Below are 12,044 nucleotides of genomic sequence, written 5' to 3' on the forward strand. Positions count from 1 at the left end.
CAATGTCACTATAGTAAGAGAAATGAATATATTTTTCACCCAATATATTAAATATTTTTTAAATAATGTGTTGACAAAATAGAGAAAGAAACAGCCTCAGAATTTATATTAAGTATATGAATTAGGCAGAAGATAATATAGAAATAAATCTATCAAAATTTTAAATGTTGTGGGAGGAAGGAAGGGAGGCAAGGGTTGAAACACTATTGGATATTATGGTCACTACCTGAGTGATGGGATCAGTCACATCCCAAACTTCAGCATCTCGCAATATTACCCACGTAGGCCAGACGTGGTGGCTCACGCCTGTAATCCTAGAACTTTGGGAGGCCGAGGTGGGTGGATCACCTGAGGTCAAGAGTTTGAGACCAGCCTGACCAATATGGAGAAACCCCATCTCTACTAAAAATACAAAATTAGCCGGGCGTGGTGGCACACGCCTGTAGTCCCAGCTACTCGGGAGGATGAGGCAAGAGAATTGCTTGAATCCAGGAGGTGGAGGCTGCAGTGAGCAGAGATTGCCCCATTGCACTCCAGCCTGGGCAACAAAGGCAAAGCTCTGTCTCAAAAAAAAAAAAACAATATATGTGTGTGTGTGTGTGTGTGTATATACACATATATGTACATATATGTGTGTGTGTGTATATATATATACACACAGTCACATAACAAACCTGCACATGGACTCCCTGAGCCTAAAAAAACAGTTGAAATTTTTTTTTTTAATTAATCACATTTCACCCACCAAGTCCATTTTTGGGGAATCTATCCTTTAAATTTTCATTTAAGTATATTTATATGTAAAAGATGTTCAGTGTAAAATTTAGTGTCAAAAATGTGGGAAATGTTACTATCAATGAGGACAGTGGTTAAATATATTATACATTAGAGAACCTGAATAGTTCTAAACATAAACTAAACATAAGTAAATACAAATGCATGGGCAAAGAAAGAACTTCACAACATTATTAATTTTTACAATAATAATATAAATAATTTACGTGTCATTTTTATTTTATTTATTAAAGGATCTTTGCATAGGCAGATACACACAGAGAATGCTTTAAAAAATGTCTAGAAGGCCAGGTGCTGTGGCTCACACCTATAATCCCAGCACTTTGGGAGGCCGAGGCGGGTGGACCATCTGAAGTCAGGAGTTCAAGGCCAGCTTGGCCAACATGGTGAAATCCCGTCTCCACTAAAATACAAAAATTAGCCGGAGGTGGTGGTGCACACCTGTAATCCCAGCTATTTGGGAGGCTGAGGCAGGAGAATCGCTTGAACCACACTGTTCTATATACTTTATCATGTCTTTATCATGATGTCTTTATCATGATGTCTTTATCATGTGACAAACACCATATTAGGAGTTAGGGGATAGGGGGAAGGAAGGGACATGATTCCTAATTTAAAAACTTGATGTCTAATAGAGAAGCATGTAAATAAATAATTTCAGTACAATGGGAGAAGCACAAGACCTAGTTATACACTGTGCGGTGGTGGCACGAAGGAGAAAGAAGAGGTGGCTTCTGCCTGAGCTTATGAGGAAAGGTTCCGTAGTGGATGAACAGGAACTTGGGAAACAAAGTATTCGAGGCAGAAAGACCAGAGAGTGTAAAGGCACTGTAGTATGAAATAGTGCAGCATATAATTAGATCAGTCTGGCTGGAATATTAATATGAAAATGGTGGTTTCCTTTTTAGAAAATGAACGTACAGAGGTAGGCCACAATCAATTCATTAATTATTATCTTTGACACTAGCATGTTGTCACTTTAGGTACAAATTAGTAAAGCTTTTTTAACCTCTCTGTGCCTCTGTTTCCTCATCTGCAAAATACGGATAACCCTACTACCCACCCCAGAGGGTAAGAATTAAGAAATCCCAGAAGTAAGAATCCCAGGGGTTTGTGTGAAGATCGAATGAGACAATCTTTATAAAGCACTTAGCTAGTCCCTAGCAAATGATCAGTGCTCAAAAAGTACAGGATAAGAAGACAGTTGGTTTGGGGTTTCTTACTTATGTGGAAAGGTGTATAGTATAAAAGCTAAAAAGGGGGTTGAGCAGGATTACAAAGAGAATAAGAATTTAAATCCTTACTATGGAATCCGTCTGAAACGTGTCTCAGAAGCGTGTCTCCCTATCATCCCTTACTCCTGATTTCTCCTCTATTAGATGACTCTGCCTACTTCCTGCCCCAATCTTGGGCATCTACCTCACTTCTAAGACAATAATAAAAAAAAAATAAAAAAAAAAAAAACCTCCTGTGATTTTGCCCTTACACCATCCCATTAAACACCCGGACAGCCAGAATTAGAAGCAGTACTAGTACCAGCAACAAATATTTAAATGGAGCTTACCATATTCCAGGCCCTGTTCTAGGCACTTTAATTACTTTATATATTTATTTTTTAGAAACAGCATCTCACTCTGTCACCCCAAGCTGGAGTGCAGTGACACCATCATAGCTCACTGTAACCTCAAAATCCTGGGCTCAAGCGATTCTCCCACCGTAGGCTCCTAAAGCACTGGGATTACAGAAGTGAGCCACCATGCCCAGCTAAGCAATTTAATTTTTCAATTTATTTTACGGTCACAATATTCCATAGGTACTATTTTCATTTTGTATATGAGGAAACTGAGGCAAATAAAGTTTAACTAATTTTTCCAAGGTCAAAAAGCCAGTAAGTAGCAGAGACAAATTTTGTAGCAAAGTAGTCTGCCTTCTCCCAAATCCACGTTCCTGACCACAGCTCTTTACTGCCCATTAATCCTCTACTATGAGTGGAGCTAGGAGGAGGGGGGTGTCCTTAAAATTAAGTATATTTCCCATTCAAATATTTATTAAAACATTATATTCATTATATTCCCCATTCAAATATTTATTAAAGTATTAAAGTATGAAGAATGGATCGTTTGCTACTTCATTTTCTGCCTGCCCAAACAGCTATTTTCCTACATTCTCAACAAACTTTGGATCAGTTACAGGCTTAGACTCCATAGACTAAATGTCCCATCCAGTCTTCATTTCTTCCTTTTTAAATTCTTCCCCTGTTCTCGTCCCATCTTAGATTGTTGAAAAAGAAAATAAAAAATAAAAAACAAATGCTTCCCCTGCCACCAGGAGTCTGAGCAAATGCCTACAACTATTTCAGTTGCTAAGGAGGAGCATGCCCTCTAGTGGTCCCATGTTAATATGCAGCCAGATGCAGCACTGACACTAAGTGCTTCAATGACTGTTTTTTCCAGTAATAGGTACGTTGGCAGAATACACATAATAGGAAGAAAGAAAATGTTGACAAGCAAGCCAAAAAATCCATAGTGGGTCTTAATGCATTATTTTGTTTAATTGAGGAGATGATGTTATCCTTAGATTGATGAGGCAGAACATGAAGTCACAATGGACAATTATTTCACTACGGGCTCAGATGCAGGTAATTTAAGTATACCAGAGCTTTTTTGAAAATATACCACCCTGTATTGTATGTCTTTGAAAAGGAAACTGGAGATGACAGTTCTAGCAAAATTTTGAAATAAATGCAAACCATAAAAATGCTGTGAAAACCATCTGTATAAACCCAGGCTAAGGAACCACAAGTAAATAAAATTCTCCCTCTTTCCTTCCTTTGAATATGTGACTGAGGGAGAATATGTGATTGATGGAGAACTCCTGAACATTAGTCCTATAGTCACATACGTATTTCCTTCATGTACAATTGAGAAGCAATTTTAAAAATGGTTTTTGAAAAGGCTAAAAAAAACTAAAACTTGAGCAAAGTGCAATGCAATTTTAGCCACTTATAATTAAAACGAGACAGTAAACTACCAAATGTATCAGCAACTCTACTACATGATACCTGGTGTTCCTTCCCCAGGTCAAAAAGTCTATGTACCAAAGTAAAATCTGTCTTCATTACTACTTACTTGGCTCTCTCATATTGACTGGCTCTCAAGCACAAAAATAAGATTTTCTTTTTTTTTTTTAATTTTTTTTTATTTTTTATTTTTTATTTTTTTGAGACGGAGTCTCGCTCTGTCGCCCAGGCTGGAGTGCAGTGGCGCGATCTCGGCTCACTGCAAGCTCCGCCTCCCGGGTTCACGCCATTCTCCTGCCTCAGCCTCCGGAGTAGCTGGGACTACAGGCGCCCACAACCGCGCCCGGCTAATTTTTTTGTATTTTTAGTAGAGACGGGGTTTCACCGTGGTCTCGATCTCCTGACCTTGTGATCCGCCCGCCTCGGCCTCCCAAAGTGCTGGGATTACAGGCGTGAGCCACCGCGCCCGGCCAAAAATAAGATTTTCTTTACTCAAAACCATAATTGCACAGAAATTGAACAACCTGCTCCTGAGTGACTTTTGGGTAAACAATAAAATTAAAGTGGAAATCAAGAAATTCTTTGAAATTAATGAGAAGTATATAATATACCATAATCTCTGGGACACAGCTAAAGCAGTTGTTAGGAGGGAAATTTATAGTGCTAAATGCCCACATCAAAAAGTTAGGAAGATCTCAAATGAACAACCTAACACCACTCTTAGAGGAACTAGAGAAACAAGAGCAAACCAACCCCAAAGCTAACAGAAATCAAGAAATAACCAAAACCAGAGCTGAACTGAAGAAACTGAGAAGCAAAGAGCCATACACAAGATCAAGAAATCCCGCAATTTGTTTTTTAAAAGAACAAATAAGATTAATAGACCACTAGCTAGACTAATAAAGGGAGGGGAAAAAAGCAGAAGATCCATGTAAATACAATCAGAATGACAAAAGGGGCATTACCATTGGCCCCACAGAAATACAAAAAACCCTCAGAGACTGTTATGAACACCTCTATACACACAAACTAGAAAACCTAAAAAAACTAGAAACGGATAAATTATTGGAAACATGCAGCCTCCCAAGATTGACCCAGGAAGAAATTGAATCCCTGAACAAATCAATAACAAGTTCTGAAACTGAATCAGCAATAAAAAGCCTACCAACCAGAAAAGGCCCAGGACCAGGTGGATTCACAGACAAATTCTACCAGATGTATAAAGAAGAGGTTCCTGCTGAACTATTCCTACTGAAACTGTTCTAAAAAGTTGAGGAGGAAGGACTCATTGCTAACTCATTCTATGAAGCCAGTATCATCCTGATTCCAAAACCTGGCAGAGACAGAATAAAAAAAAGGAAACTGGGTCAATATCCTTGACGGGCACAGATGCAAAAATCATCAACAAAATACAAGCAAACCAAATCCAGTAGTATATCAAAAAGTTAATCCACCATTATCAAGTAGGCCTTGTCTCTGGGATGCAAGGTTGGTTCAACATACACAAATCCATAAATATAATTCACCATATAAATAAAACTAAAAACAAAAGCCACACAATCATCTAAATAGATGCAAAAAAGGCTTTTGATAAAATTCAACATTTCTTCATATTAAAAACCCTCAACACACTAGGCATTGAAGGAATATACCACAAAATAATAAGAGCCGTCTATGACAGACCCACAGCCAACATTATACTGAATGGGCAAAAGCTGGAAGCATTCTCCTTGAGAACTGGAACAAGACACGGATACCTACTCTCACCATTTCTATGCAACATAGTACTGGAAGTCCTAGGCAGGACAATCAGGCAAGAAAAAGAAATAAAAGGTATCCAAATAGTAAGAGAGGAAATCAAATCAAATCTGTTTGCAGAAGAGATGATTCTATACCTAGAAAACCCATAGTCTCTGCCCAAAAGCTCCTAGATCTGATAAACAACTTCAGCAAAGTTTCAAGATAGAAAATCAGTGTACAAAAATCCAACGTCCAAGCTGAGAGGCAAATCCAAAATGTAATTACATTCAAAATAGCCACAAAAAATAATAATAATAAAATAAAATACCTAAGAATATAGCTAACCAGGGAGGTAAAAGATCTCTACAATGAGTATTACAAAACACTGTTCAAAGAAACCAGAGACGACACAAGCAAATGGAAAAATATTCCGTGCTCATGGATAGGAAGAATCAATATTGTTAAAATGGCCATACTGCCCAAAGCAATTGATAGATTTGATGCTATTCCTATCAAACTACCAAGGACATTCTTCACAGAATTTTTTAAAAACTATTCTAAAATTCTTATGAAACCAAAAAAGAGTTCAAATAGCCAAGGCAATCCTAAGCAAAAAGAACAAAGCTGGGGGCATTGTGTTGCCTGACTTCAAACCGTACTACAAGGCTACAGTAACCAAAACAGCATGGTACTGGTACAAAAACAGATGCAAAAACCAGTGTAACAGAATAGAGAGTCCAGAAATAAAGCTGCACACCTACAATCATCTTATCTTTGACAAAGTTGACAAAAAACAAGCAATGGGGAAAGGATTCCCTTTTCAATAAATGGTTCTGGGATAATTGGCTAGCCATATACAGAAGATTGAAACTGGACCCCTTCCTTATGCCGCATACAAAAATCAACTCAAGAGGGATTAAAGACTTAAATGTAAAACATAAAACTATAAAAACCCTGAAAGATAACCTAGGAAATATCATTCTGTACATAGGAATGGGCAAAGATTTCGTAAAGAATATGCCAAAACCAATTACAACAAAAACAAAAATTGACAAATGAAACCAAATTAAAGAGCTTCTGCACAGCAAAATGAACTATTCAAGAGTAAACAGACGGCCGGGCGCGGTGGCTCAAGCCTGTAATCCCAGCACTTTGGGAGGCCGAGATGGGCGGATCACGAGGTCAGGAGATCGAGACCATCCTGGCTAACACGGTGAAACCCCGTCTCTACTAAAAAATACAAAAAACTAGCCGGGCGTGGTGGCGGGCGCCTGTAGTCCCAGCTACTCAGGAGGCTGAGGCAGGAGAATGGCGTGAACCCGGGAGTCGGAGCTTGCAGTGAGCTGAGATCCGGCCACTGCACTCCAGCCTGGGCGGCAGAGCGAGACTCCGTCTCAAAAAAAAAAAAAAAAAAAAAAAGAGTAAACAGACAACCAACAGAATGGGAGAATATATTTGTAAACTATGCATCTGATGAAGATCTAATATCCAGAATCTATAAGAACTTAAGCAAATTAACAAGCAAAAAACAAACAACCCCACTAAAAAGTTGGCAAAAGACAAGAACAGACACTTTTCAAAAGAAGACACGTGGCCAACAAGCATGTGAAAAATTGCTCAATGTCACTAATCATTAGAGAAACACAAATCAAAACCACAATAAGATACCATCTCACACCAGTCAGAATGGCTATTACGAAAAACTCAAAATAACAGCTGTTGATGAGGCTGTGGGAAAAAGGGAACACTTATACACTGCTGGTGGGAACATAAATTAGTTCAGCCATTGTAGAAAGTAGTGTGGTGATTTCTCAAAGAACTTAGAACTACCATTCAACCCAGTAATCCCATTGTTGGGTGTATACCAAAAGGAATATAAATCATTCTACCATAAAGACATATGCATGCCACATACATATGTTCACTGCAGCACTATTCACAATAGCAAAGTCATGAAATCAACCTAAATGCCCATCAATGGTAGACTGGATAAAGAAAATGTGGTATATAATCACTATGGAATACTATGCTCCCATGAAAAAAGAAAAATAACATGTCCTTGGCAGCAACATAGATAGAGCTGGAGGCCATAAACCTAAGTGAACTAATGCAGGAATAGCAAACCAAATACCACGTTCTCACTTATGAATGAGATCTAAACATTGAGTACATATGGACACAAAGAAGGGAACAACAGACATTGGGTCCCTGAGTGGGGAGGGAGGAGGAGGGAGAGAATTGAAAAACTACCTATTAAGTACTATGCTTATTACCTAGGTGACAAAATAATCTGTATATCCAACTCCCATGACACGCAATTTACCTATATAATAAACCTGCATATGTACATCTGAATCTAAAATAGAAGTTTTTTAAAAAAGAAAGAAAAGGTGCAGGGAAACATCAAAGATATGGTGGAGAAGGCAGGGATGGTTTGATTGTTTCTTGAAGAGAATCAACTGGCCTGTATTAGGATTCATGGAGAAGCTGTAGGCTTTGATATGCACAGCAGCACCCAATTGGCTTGATTTGTAATGATGACCACAGAAACCAATTTATTTGCAAGGCATAAAGTAGCTGTTTGCCATCCTCAATACAGAGGAAAAATGGGGAAAATGCACTGGAATGAAAAAAGGAAAATAGAATTTAATTTATTCTGAGGTGACCTGCAATTCAATGTTAAGACCAAGCATTTGTCACAACTGGTGTATCTCATCTAGAAAACATTGAAGGTAATGAACTGACCTTACTAAAATGTACTAACCCTCCCGGGTTCAAGCAATTCTCCCACCTCAGCCTCCCGAGTAGCTGGGACTACAGGTGCACGCCACCACACCCAGCTAATTTTTGTATTTTTAGTAAAGACAGGGTTTCACTATGTTGGCCAGGCTTGTCTCGAACTCTTGAGCTCGTGATCCACCTGCCTCGGCTTCCCAAAGTGCTGGGCTTACAGGCGTTGAGTCACTGTGCCTGGCCTGTTACTTCTTTCTTTCTGCTAACTGTGGGCTTTTTCTAGTTCCTTTAGGTGTAACATTAGGTTGTTTGAGATCTTCCTTTTTTTCTTAATGTAGGTATTTCCCACTATAAACTTCCCTTTTAGAACTACTTTTGCTGCATCCCATAAATTTTGATATGCTGTGTTTCCACTTTAATTTGTCTCAAGACATTTTTTTTTTCTTTTTGATTCTTTGACCCATCGGTTGTTCAGGAAACTTTTTAATTTCCACATATTTGTGAATGTTCTGGTTTTCATCCTGTTATTGATTTCTAATTTCATACTATTATAGTCAAAAGATACTCAACATGATTTCAATCTTAAATTTGTTAAGACTTGTTTTGTGACCAAACATATTTATACTGGAGAACATTCCATGTGCACTTGAGAAGCATGTGTATTCTGCTACTGTTGAATAAATGTTATGTATATGTCTCTTAGGCCCATATTGTCCAAAGTGCAGTTCAAGTTCAATGTTTCCTCTTTGATTTTCTGTCTGACCTATCCATTGTTGAAAGTGGGGTATTCTATTGCTGTCTATTTCCCTCTTCAAGTCTGTTAAGAGGGCTGTTCTGCCATTCTTTTGTTCCTTTACTTTCTTAATAAACTTGCTTTCTCTTTTTTAAAAAATCTGTTATTTGCTTTATATATTTTGATGCTCCAATCTTAAATGCACATATAATTGTTATATCATCTTGATGAATTTACCTCTTTGGGCCAGGTGCAATGGCTCACACCTGTAATCCCAGTACTTTGGGAGGCCGAGGTGGGTGGATCACTTGAGGTCAGGAGTTCAAGACCAGCCTGGCCAACATGGCAAAACCCCATCTCTACTAAAAATACAAAAATTAGCCAGGCATGGTGGTACGTGGCTGTAGTCCCAGCTTCAGGAGGCTGAGGCGGAAGAATCACTTGAACCCAGGAGGCAGAGGTTGCAGTGAACTGAGATCATACCACTGCACTCCAGCCTGGGTGACAGAGGGCAATTCTGTCTCAAAAAAAAAAAATTTACCTCTCCGACATTTATGTAATGACCCTGTCTCTCACTCTTGTTATAGCTTTTGACTTAAAAGTCTATTTTGTCTGAAATACATCCAGTATTTCCCCCTTATCCTCAGGGAATACATTCCAAGATCCCCCATGGATGCCTGAAACCACAGATAGTACTGAACCCTATATACATTATGTTTTCTCCTATATATACACACCTATGCTAAAGTTTAGTTTATAAATTAGGCACAGCAAGAGATTAACAATAAGTAATAATAAAACAGAATAAATATAACAATATGCCAAAGTCACTACTCTTGTGCTTTGGGGCCACTATTAAATAAAACAAGGGTTAACTGAACTTGTACAAGCATTGCATTACCACAACGATCAGATAACCGAGAGGACTACTAAGTGTCATATAGGTAGGTAATGTATAAAGCATGGATACATTGGACAAAAGGATGATTCACATCCAGGGCAGGGCAAAGTAGGATGGTGTGAGATTTCATCACACTACTCAGAACAGTGTGCCACTTTTAAACCTATGAATAATTTTTGAAATTTTCCACTTAGTATTTTCAAAGCATGGTTGACTACGGGTAACTGAAAGCACAGAAAACAAAACCTCAGATAAGGAGGGACTATATAGTAATATATCTACCCCTGTTCTCTTCTGGTGTCCATTTGCATGAAATATCTTTCTCCATGCCTCACTTTCAGTCTGTATGTTTCCTTAAAGGTGAAGTGACGCTCTTGTAGGCAGAATACAGTTGAGTCTTGTTTATTTAATTCATTTAGCCACTCTGTCCTTTGATTGGAGAATGTAATCCATTTTGCATTCAAAATAATCATTAATAGGTAAGGATTCACTACTGCCATTTTTAAAATTGTTTTTTGTTTTGTGGGCCCTTTGTTCCTTTCTTCCTCTCTTGCTCTCTTCCTTTGTTATTTGATGATTTTTCTACAGTACTTTGTTCTCTTTATCTTTGGTGTATCTACTGTAGGTTTTTGCTTTGTGATTACCATGAGGTTTACATAACACTTTTTAACAGTCTATTTTAAGCTGATAATTTAAATCACATACAAAAACTCTGCACTTTAAATTTCCATCCCATCTATAATTTTTGTTTTTTCTTAGAGACAGGGTCTTACTATGTTGGCCAGGTTGGTCTTGAACTCCTGGTCTCAAGCAATACTCCCGCCTCAGCCTCCCAAAGTGCTAGGATTACAGGCATGAACCATCACACCCAGCCACATTTTGTTTTTGATACCAATTTTCATCTTTTTATACCACGTATCCACTAACAAATTATTGTAGCTATAGTTTTAGTTTTCAAGGGAGGGTTTTTTGGTTTTTTTGTTGTTGTTGTTTCTTTGAGATGGAGTCTCACTGTCACCCAGGCTAGAGTGCAGTGGTGCAATCTCACCCACTGCAACCTCTGCCTCCCAGGTTCAAGTGACTCTCCTGCCTCAGCCTCTAGAGTAGCTGGGATTACAGGCACCCACCACTACACCCAGCTAATTTTTGTATTTGTAGTAGAGACAGGGTTTCACCATGTTGGCCAGGCTGGTCTCAAACTCCTGACCTCCAGTGATCCACCCGCCTCAGCCTCCCAAAGTGCGGGATTATAGGTATAAGCCACTATGCCCAGCCTTGATTCATGTTTTTTTTTGTTTTGTTTTGTTTTGTTTTGTTTTGTTTTTTTGAGAAAGTTCATTTTATCACCGAGGCTAGAGTACCGTAGTACAATCACAGCTCACTGCAGCCTCGTCCTCCCAGGCTCAAGTGATCCTCCCACCTCAACCTCCCAAGTAGCTAGCGCTACAGGCACATGCTGCCATGCCCAGCTAATTTTTATATTTTTTGTAGAGATGAGATCTCGCTATATTGCCCAGGCTGGTCTTGAACTGGCTTCAACCAATCTTCCCACCTTGGCCTCTCAAAGTGCTGGAATTACAGAAGTAAACCACCACATCTAGCTAATTTATCTCCTGTGACAATCACTGAACAAGAACTCCCAAGATCTTTTCTGGTTTCCAAAGTCTGTGGCTCTGACCTTAGTTCTTTCTCTTATACTGATCCCTGTCATTTCTGCTGATTACAGTTAAGATATAAGAAGTGGCCTAGATCATGAAGATAATTGGAAGCAAATTAACTGCACCAGAAAATAAATAATGAATATTCATTGATTACACAGAGTGCTCTGTCATTTTAGGACCATGAGCACAAAGCTCTAGTCTCAACTTCTTAAAAGCCTTATTTCTTAATAAAGAGTGATATAAATATCCTTTATTACCTACTGGTCCATTTATGTTTGGTCGATTCAATTTAAAAGGTAATCAAATAGCAAATTAAAAGATAAAAGAGACACTTTTTTCATATTTTTAATTACCATTATTGCACCAATACAGCATATGCTTTATATACATATATCTTAAACATTTTCCATTTTTCAGGAATTCAAATACATAATATATTATCATCTTGATAATACAAAGAAC

The sequence above is a fragment of the Macaca fascicularis genome, chromosome 11 (genome assembly GCF_037993035.2).
Source record: "Macaca fascicularis isolate 582-1 chromosome 11, T2T-MFA8v1.1".
Classification (NCBI taxonomy): Eukaryota; Metazoa; Chordata; class Mammalia; order Primates; family Cercopithecidae; genus Macaca; species Macaca fascicularis.